The following is a 14,502-nucleotide window of genomic DNA, read 5'->3' as shown; positions in this document are numbered from 1 at the left end:
CTGAGTCAAAACAACCCTGTTGCTGAGTTATCTGTCGCGGGCATTTTGGATTGCCTTCAGGAGGGACTCGAGTCAGCACTTCTTAAGCGGATATACTGGAGCATTTTTCATATCATATCGACATGCTTTTATCATATTTTGAAGTTGAATTAATATGCTGGCGAGAATTAATTATCCCAGTCATTAAATCAACACATAAGGAGATATGGTCAATAATACATCATAAATACAAATAACTGTTTGATGTAATGGAGCTCTGTGTTTTTATGTTTCAGGTGGTCTGATAATACATTAATGGATTGCTTTGTACAGGAGAAGTTAACTGAATGGCAGCTTCCTGAACTTGTACATAGATTTGAATGTAAGCTTCCCTGTTGTTTCCTGTCCTATTTCTACTTTCACTAACCAATAAAGCCATAAAGGCCATAAAGAAGTCTTAAGCTTGGACGGATATTCTCGAACACACAGCCTTTCAAAGTATACTCTTTTGACCATGAGCTTATTGACATGTTTGACGCATACTCACTACGACTGCTGTTAATTCTCTTTACAAAGTAGTCACAGCAGTCAGTGGAAGGTGTTTCTAATGACTATACGGATAATAAAATTTGCATTAGGGAAGTACATTCAAATTTTTCACTTAAATATCACTGAAATTTGTATTAAATTTTGATTGCTGTTGATGTGATTGAGCTGATTGATCATCATCCACTACATGCTGTCAGGTCATACGAACAGGATGATCATTGTTTTTACATCCCCTTGCGCTACAGAATCTTTTAGATCATAAAGATCTAGAATCAATAAGAGTTGCGTATTGAGAATGTATGTATCTGTTAATTAGTTGTGAAAGTTAAGGTATTGAAAGATTAAGATTAAGTTTTGTGTGAATGTGTTTGCCTAATATATTTTTGCATAGAAAGAAAATGTTGTACCCTCCACTGCTCCACTAACAAGCCCCACCACTGCCCCAATTACTAGCCCAATTGAACCCCCTACTCCCATACCTCCATGCCCAAGAGAAGATGACATCATTCCATTTTTTGTAAGTCCCACATTTCCAAATAAACAACAAATTTTTAGTGCTGAAGAGTATTGCAACCTTTTGACATTAATTTCTCTCTGGGCATTTGATTTTAGGATATCCGCACAATCCTCACCAACTCATATGAAGGCAGGCTGATTGTTGAGAGTCTTGATAAAGACAGTTTTATCACCATAAAACAGAGATGTTGCATGATCAGAATTTTAGTGTCATACCTATTTGAGAAATTTGGAGAAACGGAAGTAGAATAAACTAAGATCTTTTTGTTGTTTTTCTGATTATTCACTGTATTTGTCCTTTCCTGTTCATAGACCAAACTCGCAAACAAAAAAGGCCCTAGCATCAGCCTTAGTACAGGCATTCCCCTGTCTGCATGATAAAACTGCTGGTGGTTGTGAGTAGTAAGATTTGTTGTAATGTAAATAGTACATGGTTCTGTATGTAAGCCTTAAAATAAGAGGGAATACTCTCGCATGCTTAGTGTTTATATTTAAAAATCTGGAAATTTTATTATAATCTGCCTCATATGTACTATGTGTTCATAAATATTTTAATGTCTTTCCAGGAAACATGGTATACTCAAAGCCGAAATCAAAGACCAGCCACTGTGGTCATTGATGAGAGACAGAGGAACGTATGTAAACGATTGAAGAGCTTGAGACCACAAAGAGAGAACGAAGATGCACAGTGTAGGACATTCATACCACGTAATGGGTAGATTAAATTCTTATAGTAGTAGTTCACCCCAAAATAATTCCCTCATCATTTACTCACCTTTATGCAATCTCAAATTCACATGACTTTGTCTCTTCTGTGGATGATGAAAATTACGTCACGTGGACAGTGCACAAGCTGGAGCGCAACACTCACAAGGGAAGTATACTTTCGGCTTTACAAGCTGTCTTGGGTGAGAAAAAGTACATGCATTAAATGAAAGCTCCATGATTGATGACAGATGTCAAGATTTCATGAAAGTGAAAAGGGAAACAAGAAGAAACAAACCAACATGTTGGTTTGTTTCTTCCACAAATTTATGCTGTCCTTTGTGGAGCATGAAGGTTTTGGACCACATTGTATGAAGAGAAATATGTCTTATATACTCAAAATATCTTTGTTTCACAGTAAAACTATATGTGCTATGTACTATGAGTTTGAGATGGCATAAGGGTAAGAAAATAAGAGAATTTCTATTTTATGTGAACTATTCCTTTAATATGTGGATTTGTTGTAAACACTTCCTTTTGAATATTTAACAGCATTGTTATTTCTGTGTCCAACAGAATCAACCATATCTGATGAAAGAGCTAACGAGATGAAACAAGGGCTGAGAAGCAACACACAGCCCATCAGACAGGTGGAACAGTACATGCGATTTGAATACAGTGTTTTTATTCCCATATAACAGTTTATACAGTATTCTTTAAGGTAATATGCTAATGAAATCTTTGTACCATTGTCGCCTCCTGAAATCAATGGTAAGAGAAACCAAATTAACATTGAACCAGTAACTAATTTATGGAGTTTGGTGGAAATTTCAGCGTAATTAGCTCAGCAATTTTGGAGCTGACAGCTCGTGTTTCAGTTCTGTACTTAATGTGCTTTATCCATGCTCTTTTAGAAAACAGATTTACAACAATGACAAAAAGATTACTACAATAGTGCCTTTTCCCACATTTTTACCACAAAACCCAGTCTGTATCTGACTTTCTGCCCTATGGAAAACATCTGAGCCCAACTTGTTTTAGACAAATCTTTTCTTGGCAAGCATTCATTGTTTTAAAGAAGAGAAAATAATTTTATATGTACGGTTGTGGGTTTGTCATTTATGAAATGTCATATACAGAATAATGGAGTATTATATGGCAATTTTATCTTTTGCATGCACGATCATGTAATCAGTACACTTTTTAGTTTATTGGGGTAGCTGACACGAAAAGCTTTTAGGAAGTTGGGATGTTGTGTGACATGCCATCCTCATTCTAGCACTTTAAACATTTTCTAATTTTGTATAGGCTAATTATTATGCACATTGCTTTTATAACCTTATAGAATTGAAATAGCCTTCAACATGGAGTATTATTTGAACTTTTAAACATGCATTTTTTTTTACACTGCAGGAACATTTACAGTGAACTTGTGAAGTTAAAAATGTGCGTAAAATGGCAGCAATCTTAAAAGAAATGGTGACCATTTACAAGATCTTTACACAATGTTTGTGCTGCTTAAATACTAACCTAAAAATATATTGATATGGCATTCATATTTTACTAATTTGATCACATTTCTCATTCTAAAACAACATGGCAACATTACTAAAACATTTGTCATGAGCCTTTTTGTTCATAAATGTCCATAATTTTTAATCAAATTTGACTGAATTTTTTTCTTCTTCAATAAATAGCATAATTTCAAATATGAAGATCAAGCTAATAATTATCAGATATTTTGCCTCACCCAAAGCTCAGGCTATACAAGACCTATATTTTTCTGATGACTGCTTGATTGACTAAACATTTTGGGTTCCCTCCTCTGTTTTACCTTTATTAATTTGCTTTATGTCTGTCCTATAGGTTGGAACAAATATGGTGGAGTACCTCCAGCAGGCTGAGGCATCAAGACCTTACCCCTATGTCCTGTCGCTTGAGAATGGACACATGGGCTCCCAGGCATTTGTTATTCTAGCAGGAGGGGCTCTGGAGCAAAGCACACTTGTTGGGGCAGTAAATGTATGTCTTTAAAGCTTTTTATGTTTTTGATATCAACTACCCTAAACAGTGTGTGCATGCTTGGGAGTTTATTCAGAAAGTTTACGAGATGGAGGGAAGTGAATCTCCATCTGTGAAATTTCTACACTCGGCACTGCACGCTTGCAAATAGATGAAAATAATAAGGGTTCTTTATTTAAACAATAGTCTATAGAGTATATGAGGTAGTGTATGTTAGTTTTAATTTTACATGCACATAATATGGGTTTTTTGTATAAACAACTGTTTTATTGCACCTTGAGGAAGATTATTTTATTTTGTGCACATACTGTAGATTATAAATGACAGATTCTTTGTGTAAATAAGTGTTTTACTGCTAACTGAAGTAGTGTATTGCATAGTTTTAATTTTATGTGCTCATACTGTAGATTAAAAACAATACGGGTTCTTTGTAATAGACAATTGTTTTATTGCATCTTGGGATACAATATTTTGGATCTTGGATAAATAATATGGGTTGTTTGTAGAGGCAACTGTTTTATTGCACCTTGAGGTATTTTAGAGTTCATTAATTTTCATAAATGTTAATACATTGCTTTTCAACTGTATTCACCTAAAACAAACTATAATAATACAATTGTGTTTGATTTGAATGCTTTAACACTGTTTATAATGAAATTTGTGATTTAGTTTTATTCTATAAGCTCTTGGATCTTTGAGTTAAAATGTAATTATTATTGCACATGTACTGAAAAATGTTATTAATAAAAGAATAAAGGAGATACCATGTTGACATATGTTTATAATGTGGTATATTTGACATTTTTGAAAGGATAAAAATAACCCTGAAAATATTAACCCATTTTTTATATCAAATTAACCCAGCGTTTTTGTAAAAATGAAACCATCCTTTGAGTTGAAAAACAACCCATTTGCTGGGTTAAAATGAACAACCCAACTACCTGGGTTGGATTAGCCCAAAATGTGTTCTGTCCCAAAGTTAAACAGCAGTTAATTGGGTTGTTTTTAACCCATAATTTTTTAGAGTGTAGTTCTCTTATGTTAACACTGAGAGGAACCCGATAGATCACCCCCTTACTACCACTGAGTCTTTTTTCTCCAACTTTTACAACCTTCAACACTTTAACTTTCCCAATGCTCATCATTTTCTTTGCCTTTTCTACCTGTGCTTCAGTTTTGCATCCTATTAACAGTTTTCCATCTCCTAATATTCTTGCATACTTTACTTCCCCAACCTGCCCTTTAATGATTTTTGTTAGTTTGATCGGATCAACCTTCTTAACTCCTCCTTCTCCCTCGAACCTAACTACTACATTCATCAAACCTGTCTTCTCACCTTCTCTTCCTTCATTCTCCAATTCACCTATGCTAGGTTAACCTTTTTTCCTTTTTTTCCTCTTTTTCCCCTTCTTGCCTTTGTCTCCTCTCCTTACCTCAGCCCATTCACTTTCCTTGCTTCCTTCCTCCTCGCTATAATCCATATGGTCACTATCGAATTCTGTCTCCCTTCCCGCCATGTTATCTGGTGTTTCACAGAACCGTGTAACAATACCGTTCTGGACCTATACAAGCCATTAGTCGATATTCTCACTACAAGTCCCCCACAACACCCAGTCATACTGTTTTCCTGCTTCAGTAGTAGAAAGTCCACAGTCAGATGATGTCCTCTCTGACGCGCATGTCTCTCAAAACTCTCCTTCCTCACACTGACCAAAAGAACACTTCTTCCATGTGAGAATCACCCAACTCGCCAAAAACCACCCTCCACCAGCTCCGGTCCTTGTCCTGCCACCATGTCTGTCATTTATACAGCGATGATGTTGATTAATAACAGCTGCACTTGAATGTGAGGTTGTTATGTGGCAAGTGATTGAGTCATAAGTGTTCAATGTTCAGTGGATGTACTGTCGTGTAAGTTCACGATATACTGATTCACGACATAGGGAGCTAGCGAGCTGATTGAGACACAGGGTAATTGTATGAACTGAAATGAAATATATGGGGATAGTGAGACATAAGATGTGAAGGATGATGTAGCCTAGCTTCATAACCCCACAAGAGTTTGAGACACTCCCCGTTGGAGCTCAGTTTCACCTGCCACTCGTCAATAGCCTACTACCCGTTTCACGTAAAATATCCTATGACTTCTCACTGGATCTGAACATTTTAATAGGGATAAGTCAATTCTGGATTTCGGCGAATTGACTTGACAAAAAAAATAAATAAAAAAAATTGGGAATGTAAAATGGATAAAAAAAACTTTTTATATAGGTTACTACTAGCCTATTATTTCAAAACAGTTGCTGCTATTATTGATCAAACCCATTTTTATTTATACATACAGATAATTTTTCATCATGTCTCGATGTCATCAATCTTTTCGCACCATTCTTATGTTCGGAATTCTTCTGCTACTTGTATTTACAACAATTGCTGTATTTATATATAATGACGGTGATTTTGGGAAAACGCCATCGCCAATGTCGATGGTTCTTTTATGAATTTTCATTCTACACTAGTAACAATGAAATGCAATGATAAAAAAATGAATTAGACCATACTGATTACATTAGGGATACTATTCTGTGTTTTTATTATACATGAAATAATGTCAAAGTGTCATTAATACATCAATAACTTCAGATATTAAGGTGTTTTCATAGGATAGCTACATTCGCACTCTTGCTGACATTACAAGAACAATAGAAATAGCTACTGCATGTACAGGCCCTATAATTGAGAAATAGAATGTAAATTAGAATAATATAATTAGAATTTAGAATGTATATTCAATGTATGGTTACTGCAAAAGATATTTAAATCAGTTTTGTCTCATTTTACTATCATTTGTTTACGAAGAATAAAGTCTATGTAAATTAAACTCATGAGCTTTTTGCTTCCTCAGTCAAGCTTTTCAAAGACTTTCTACAGTAGCTGCAGCACTGATCCACAGATCAAAGTTTCGCTTTTGTCTATAACTTCTGAACAGCGTGGAGTGCTTTTATCTATTTATCTGTTATTTGACAGTGTTTAGTATCTCATTGTTTCAGTTCAAAACCTTCTCCTTATGACAATTCATCCCTCTGTAACTGCCAAAACACTGAGCCAGCAAACAAGTATGTGTCAAAAGATGAGATCGAAGGCTTCCAGAAAACCAAGCAGAGGAGTACAGACAACACCAGATCAGGTTCTGCGAGATTCTTCATTATCTTCTGATATTGTGGCATAACTTTAAAGCTGATGTTTATTTAATGTTAAAAAAAAAAAAAAAAAAAAATCTCTTAACCCAGATTAATATACAGAGTCAACTATAAGTAGGCCATTTGTAGGTTGATTGTCTCTGTGATCTCTGTCAGGATGGGGAAGCAGAATGACGTTCTACTTCTGGCCCCCGCCAACACCCCACTCCAGTATCCAATTAAAGGATTCCGAGTGACTCCCTTGAAGAAAACACTCATTCCTGGTGAGTTTGCTTTGATTTCTGATCTGAGATTTCCACAGAACCACATCTCTCTAAAGTTACGTAGTTATACAAATTAATAAGTTAGATTTATTAGGTCTCACTTGTTTTGTAAAACTCAACTCTGTGATTTTTCGCATGATGTTTCCATAATGTGTATTTCTCTTTATGAATTAAAGGGATTTATTATTATTATAGGTCTAGCTCTCCAAACACAAAACAGAAAACTTTATAAGGTTTGTTCTGCTGAATACGGTTTTCACGCTAAAGGTGGAGGTTTGATTGTAGTTTACATCTCAATCATTTGTTTGCTTCAAGCTGCCTTTGTGGGCTTTCTCTGTGTCTATTTATTTGTTAAAGTCAATGTGAAATTTTGGGCAGCACTTGATCCATCAGGAATTAATTGGATCATGAAATATGGGCGTTCCAAACCAGAATAGTGCAACAGTCTGGTTCCACAAGTAAAAATTCCTTAAATTTTTTTCCATAGGGGAATTTATTTTTTATAAATAACTTCTAAATCATTAAAGACCTCTGAGGTTGTTAATTGATGGTAAATGCTTCTGTTGAAGACATCAGTCTGCGTTATTTTAACTCCATTGCTCACCATGCAGTGCAGTGGATTGAATCTTTAATTCAATATTTATTTGAATATTTACGTAAATTACTGTCCAGAGGTCAAGACCACTGCTAAAGCAGCACAATTACTGTGGTGTCACGTGGCACCTGTAACTTTTCTCAGTGCTGGTCACATAAGATTTTCCACCTCAAACTCCTAAAACCGTGGAGGGAGGATCTCAGACCCGAGGTGAAATTAAAAGCCATCGATCGAGTCAACCCGGTCATTTGCGGAGACCACCTCTCACCATCACAAGTCACGGAGGTTGCCAGTTTACAAAGAGGATTCTCCGTTTTCTCACCTCTTCCCGGTCGTACGAATCTCGTAGCACCATATCGAAACCACCCCAGGGGTAGCGGTACGCAGTCGTCACTATCAATTACCTGAACTAAAAAAAAGTGGTTTGGGAAGAATTAAAGGCCATGCAAGATATGGGAAAATAGAAGAATCCCACAGTGACTGGGCAAGCCCAGTGGTGCTGGTCCCAAAGAGCGACGGTCCGGTTCTTTGTGGATTACAGAAAAGAATATGAGTTGGGTGATAGGTAATGTTTAGGAATGGGCATGTCTGAGCGATGTCTTTGGAGAGCGAAGCCGAGAGAGAGAGCATGGTAAGGGTTGACACCTGGGGAAAATGATTTCTGACAGCTTTTTTTTTTTTTTTTTAAAGCTGGGGGCAGATAAAAGAGGAGCCAAGTGACAGTGAACATTCAAGAACAAACAAAAACAAACAAAGGGAATATAAAGGGGAAGCAATCAAGGAGGGCAGGTGAGGGCAATGAACAGAAGATCAGAGAAATAAGGGGGCAGGGCCAGGGAACAAGACAGAGAACAGAAACAGGTAGGGTTTATAAACACATGAAAAGACAAAATAATGAAAAGAAACAACAGAATATGTGTGTCAGGATCCTGCCAATAAAGAGCACACAAGAAACCAGACAGAAGGCAGGATCCTGACATGAAGCTCCATTAATACAGGCAATCCACTAAAATATTGGATAATTCTGCTTGACATGTTGCGTTTGTGTTTAAATTAAATTTCAACCACATCTGGCAGAAACAGCACACTGTACTTTCCTGGTCTTTTCTGACTTTGTGTTTTAATATCATGCAGTAACACACTGACATAGTGATTTATGTATGTCGTCATGAAACAGAGACCCTCCCCTCCAATTCTGAACACAAGTGGTCACAGGAGACGCATTTAAGCGACCAGGTGTAAAAAGTAATGTGTCTCACCTGACCACATATGATCGTATCACCCAAGAAGCATCTTAATACCAGGTGTAAACGGGATCTTTAGTACAGCAGAATGATCCAAAACATTTTAAACAATAGTACAACCCATGTCATTCCAGTGATGGGTGGGAAAAGATGGTGCTACTCTGAATAAGGTCCATTAAATTAACATGTAATTGCACAAATTTGCTTCATGCTCTCTTGATAAAAAATTGTTAATGTAAGTGATTTCATTAAAGTTTGTCTTGGTCTTTTAGTGCAAGTGTGTTTCCGAGGCAGTGGGTCATGAATGAAGCGATTATAAAATGTGCTTAAGTGATATGAAACTTCTCCAGGTGTCTTTGAGAGTTCAGAAAGGTGTGCTGTCAGTAATGGATTTTCAGGAGGGAGAACACATGGATGGCCAGAATGAGCAAACTCTGACCCTCTCATCCAGCAGCCTCCACCAGCTCAATGACCTTGAGCAGAGTGACCTACACCAGCACCGTCTACAACATCAAGACCGAAGACCTCGGTAAGCAACCTGTGACTTTAAAAGAATATTCTGGGTTCTTTTTACTGAACGCACATAGACCACTAGCTGACCACAAAGGCTTCCGGGGCCCTTTGTGGCAAGCAGTGCTGTGGGGACCGCTGTACTTTTTGTTATCTTTTTTTTTCTTTCAAGCAATGTGCATGCATGTCCTACAGCAATATGTGACCATGCAAGTGCCTTTGCCAATTGGGCTATTTGGCACTTTTAATTGAAACATTGGACATTCTTTCCTATAGCTGTTGCACTCAAAAAATTAAGCCATTACACTTAATTGAATTTTGAGAGTTTTTTACAAAGTTTACAAAGAGGTAAAAAGGACGAAGCGGGAGATGGCAAAATTCAACTCAAAAGGTAATTTTATTTTTTTACCATTGTTATGGGTGCATAATTCTCTCTGTCTCTCTTTGTGTAGATATAAACTCACAAGTGACTATATTAGTAAAGGCATTTTTAAGATATAAAGAACTAAACGTCCTCATCAGGAGCATTCGTCAGTTCTACCCAAACATAAAGATCATTATTACAGATGACAGTCATAGCCGGATGGGTTCAAAAGTCTCCAAATATCTGTAAGACCAAGATTATTACACATCCTGTGTTGCTCTAGGGGGTTTACACACTTTTGTTTCACTATGATCAAGGACTGAGTCCATCAATAGATTAAAGTCTCCTCCCAATATTATATCATGAGGGGTGCCAGCAGCTTGCAACATCCCTTCAAGATCTATAAAAAAGCCCTGATCATCAACATTAGGTGCGTAAATATGAGCCAAAATCAAACTTTGCCCCTGAATTTTTACTGAAACAATAATGACTCTTCCTAATTTATCTTTAATCTGTTTGAGACATTTGAACTGTAGATGTTTACTTATCAATGTAATGACTCCCCTGCTCTTACTTGAGCCAGCACTAAAGAAAATATGTCCACCCCATATCTTCCCAAATTTTTCAGCTTCCTGCGGGGAAAGATGCATTTCTTGAAGAAACACTATATCATATTTCTTACGTCTAAGAAGATAAATAAATTTCCTTCTTTTTATGGGGTGCTCCAACCCATTCATATTCCACGTGGAGAGAGAGACAATCCACTCATACTAACATTTGACATTTTGACATATTAGAAAAAATAGATTGTGTGTCAAAAATAAAATGATAAAGACCACATTCCACATTAGTGCAACAATCAAACCCCAAACTCCCCCCGAACCAAACAAACAGAAAAAAGAAAAATGTGCGCATTAACCCCGCACATGACAGTGCCAACCGGCGTCCATCCCTTTAAACTCAAACAGTCCATATATGCCTTCGAGAGCCCCTGTGACAACTTTGCCGTCGGATTGCTCAAGTCCGGTGTTTCTATACAAATTTTGTAAAACAGAATTACACAACAGAAGATAATCTATAAAACAAACTCCAGCCAATAGGTGGGATAAACACAAAGAACGTGTAGATTCATCCACATAACTGTCCCGAAGGTGTGTTTCTCCACAAAACAAACTCCAGCCTCTAGCAGAACCAGCACACCAAAAACAAGCACGTAAGCTTGAGCACATAAGTGTCTTTTAATGTTTCCAGAGCCAGAAGATTTTGAATTCTTTGACATATTGTCTTCATAGAACAGTTATGTATCAGGGTGTATCGAATCTCACCGGTGTATGACACAAAAGTTCAAAATTAGCAAAGTGCGCAGATCTCGCTATTCACTCATCCGAACCTCGCATGGCGTCACCCCAGACTCCGCATTTTTAGTTTCTAATCTCTTGTTAAGCAGGACAACCTGGAAAATCTACCTCCCTTTAATTATTCATGTGTCTTTCTATCTTTTGCTTTTTGTCTATTTTTCTTTTGAAACACATCCAGCATAGACCTTTTTCACAGACTGTGATGACGCATTTCCACCTTATTTAGCAGTGTAAATCTTGCAATTTTTTTTTATATTATACATTTTTAAAATATTGAGTGTACAGTAAATGTATAACATTATGCTTTGTGTTATATTACCCTGGAATTAGTTTTAAAAAATGAATTACGACAGCTGCGAGGGGGTTTCTATTACAGCTGCTGAGAGAGTGAAAGTATATTTGGAATCTTTGACCATTTTACTGTCTTAATCCACCGCTCTCAACTTTTTCCTCTTCTGGAAAGGCATTCAAACGTAATAGTGGATTTTTTCTTTTGGTCTTGGAGCAAATGGGTAAGAGAAAATAATATTTTCTGTGATCTCCCATTCAACGCTGTCTAAGTTTACCCTGCAAACATTTACTTCAGCATTCCAAAATCCGGAGTGTGAAAAAGGTCTATTGTTGTTGAATGTCATGTAGGAACTGTTGACAATGAGGAACAATGAGACAGCTGGTTTGTGCAACACTCTGAGAACTTTGAAAAATAATTTCTGATCACATAAATAACTACAGTCTAAATAAACACATATTGCTTTATCTGTTTAATATAAGTGGTTGTTTCATAAAGTCGCGTATAAATACAGTCATGGGTTGCAGTTTTATGGGCTTGTTTCCAGTTGCATATTTTGGCTGTAATGTTTGTAGAGATGAAGGATGAGAAAACATGGATCCAAATGCAAGCTTTATGTAATGATACATGTTCCCTCAGCCTCGCTCAGTATATCGACCTTGCCCTGCAGATCACTGCCTCAAGACAACGCCCCCCCCCCCCCCCATGTTTATAGTCAAGTTCATGTTTATGTTTTATTTTTCAGGTTTGTAGTCAGGTTTTTGGATTCCACAATTGTAAATAAACTGTACTTGGGTTCTTCATCTTCACGTCTTCGTCATTTCCAGTGCCAACAGCAACGTTACACTTGAATTATAAACGAAAGAAACACAATATAAACTGGAGTACAAGACAAACCACTACATCCAATAAGGACAAGAACCGACCAAGACAAGGAGAACATGAGGGCATTATATTCACTTTATTCAGCCCCACCCGTTTTCAGACAGAGAGTTGATCAAAATGGATTACGCGTGGGAGCACAAAGTATTTTTCGTCTAGAGTTGATGTTGTGAGTCTACACCACTCTTCTACTACATAAAAATGCTAGTGAGGTGTTTTGCTGTCACTGTAAATGTTCATTATTCCGAGTTTTTATTTAGTTCCTTTGTTAGAAGTGGCGATCCGGCACTGGAATGTTTTATTTTGAATGTTATAAATGCTCGTTGTGGCTGTTATCAGTGACGTTGACTGTCCCCCAACTGTCCCCACCACTTTTTAAAACAAAGTGTCTCTCTTGCGTACAGAGATACTGTATTTTTATTGACTTTGTGTTGTCTCTCGAAATTTCATGAGCACAGAAGCTTATCAGTACGTCCACAGTGTGAAGGTAGGATCTTGTGTATTTATGAATGAAATACTCTTGTTTTAAATTCTCCCCCCTCTGCGTCCAGTTGTAATGACACCCCCTGAACACTTTAAAATACTCATTATAACTATTGGCAACTCTATAACCTGAAAAACACCATAGATATCTATTTAGCAACCACTAGACCTGAATATCAAAGACAATATTTTCAAGATGGCTGCGGTCTAGTTTCTCTGGCGCATAAAACCAGACACACCAGGAAGCAATCAAGGGAAACATAGAGAATAGAGACAGGACAAGAACCTAAAACATGTCTTTAAAATAAAAGTCCAACCTCCAAGTGACCTCTACTGGCCGCTAGGGGAAAGTACCCTACATTGGCTTGATATTACAGAGTAGTATTGCCCTTCATAGACACAATAAAATACACTTATTCAACAGCTGGGGACTCTTGTAATGGTAATAATACATCAGCTCTATTAATACATTACCATTTATATTAAGTCTAACAGAGTTTGGACTATGGTTTTCCTTTCATCAGGTTTTAAATGATCGAAGTACAGTAATCATCTGGAATGTTTGAAGGCAGTCAAGGCCATAAATTATTAGAAAACCGATAGCAAGGTTCATAAAGGTCCAGACTATAAAGCCCTTTACTTTTTATTTTACTTTGCCTTAAAAATAAGTCTCACATCTCTAGATTAACTGTACTTGTAATGGTAATAATACAACACATACAGCAATGCATGCTATACTTCAGTATAGATGTTGAAGTATTCAACAAGGCTTATATCAATAAAAACTAGCCTATCCTTTTCCAACACAGTCAAATTGAGCTGTGTTGTCTTTTCATAGCCACTGTAACTGTTAAGTCTAATAAAGCGTTTTAAACAGTTTTTTAAAAGTAATTTTTTGATAATGGGTCTTCTAAATATAGAAGTATAGGCTGATGCTGATTATTAAATTAGGAATATTTCAATTTCCTAGTTTCACTAGGTTGTGACTAAAGTTTATTTTTAAATTTGACAGCCTACACTGTAAAAAATTGCTGTAAATTTACAGCCAAATTCCTACAGCAATCTACTGTGATTCTTAAATACAGTAGTTTGCTGTTAAAAATGTTGCATTCTGGGAGATCAAGAGCAGGCTCACTGTGAAGTGACTAGTTTTACGGTAAATAGCTGTTCTGTGCAAGGCATTGGGAGAAAATGAACATTTAACATCATGATATCATTTTGGTGAAAGCTATAGTGACATTTTGAACTTGAATTGAATTTTTTCATGCCACAGTGCATGCTGGGAACATAGCTGTTAATTTCAACAACAGTAGATAGTATGTAATTTGACAGCTATATGCTGCTAAATTACATTTGTATACTGTAGCTGTTAAAACAGTATCTAGCTGTTAATTTCAGCAACAGCAAGACTAATTTTACAGTAACATGCTGGCAACAAATCTTTAAGAGTGTACCTTGTCGTTCTTAAACTAGTAAAACAAACAAAAAACAAAACAAAACAAAAAATTACGCTTTTGTTACTTTTTCAGTTGCAATTTATCAC

The sequence above is a fragment of the Myxocyprinus asiaticus genome, chromosome 46 (assembly GCF_019703515.2).
Source record: "Myxocyprinus asiaticus isolate MX2 ecotype Aquarium Trade chromosome 46, UBuf_Myxa_2, whole genome shotgun sequence".
In the NCBI taxonomy this organism is placed as follows: Eukaryota; Metazoa; Chordata; class Actinopteri; order Cypriniformes; family Catostomidae; genus Myxocyprinus; species Myxocyprinus asiaticus.
Note: the sequence above shows the minus strand (reverse complement) of the source record.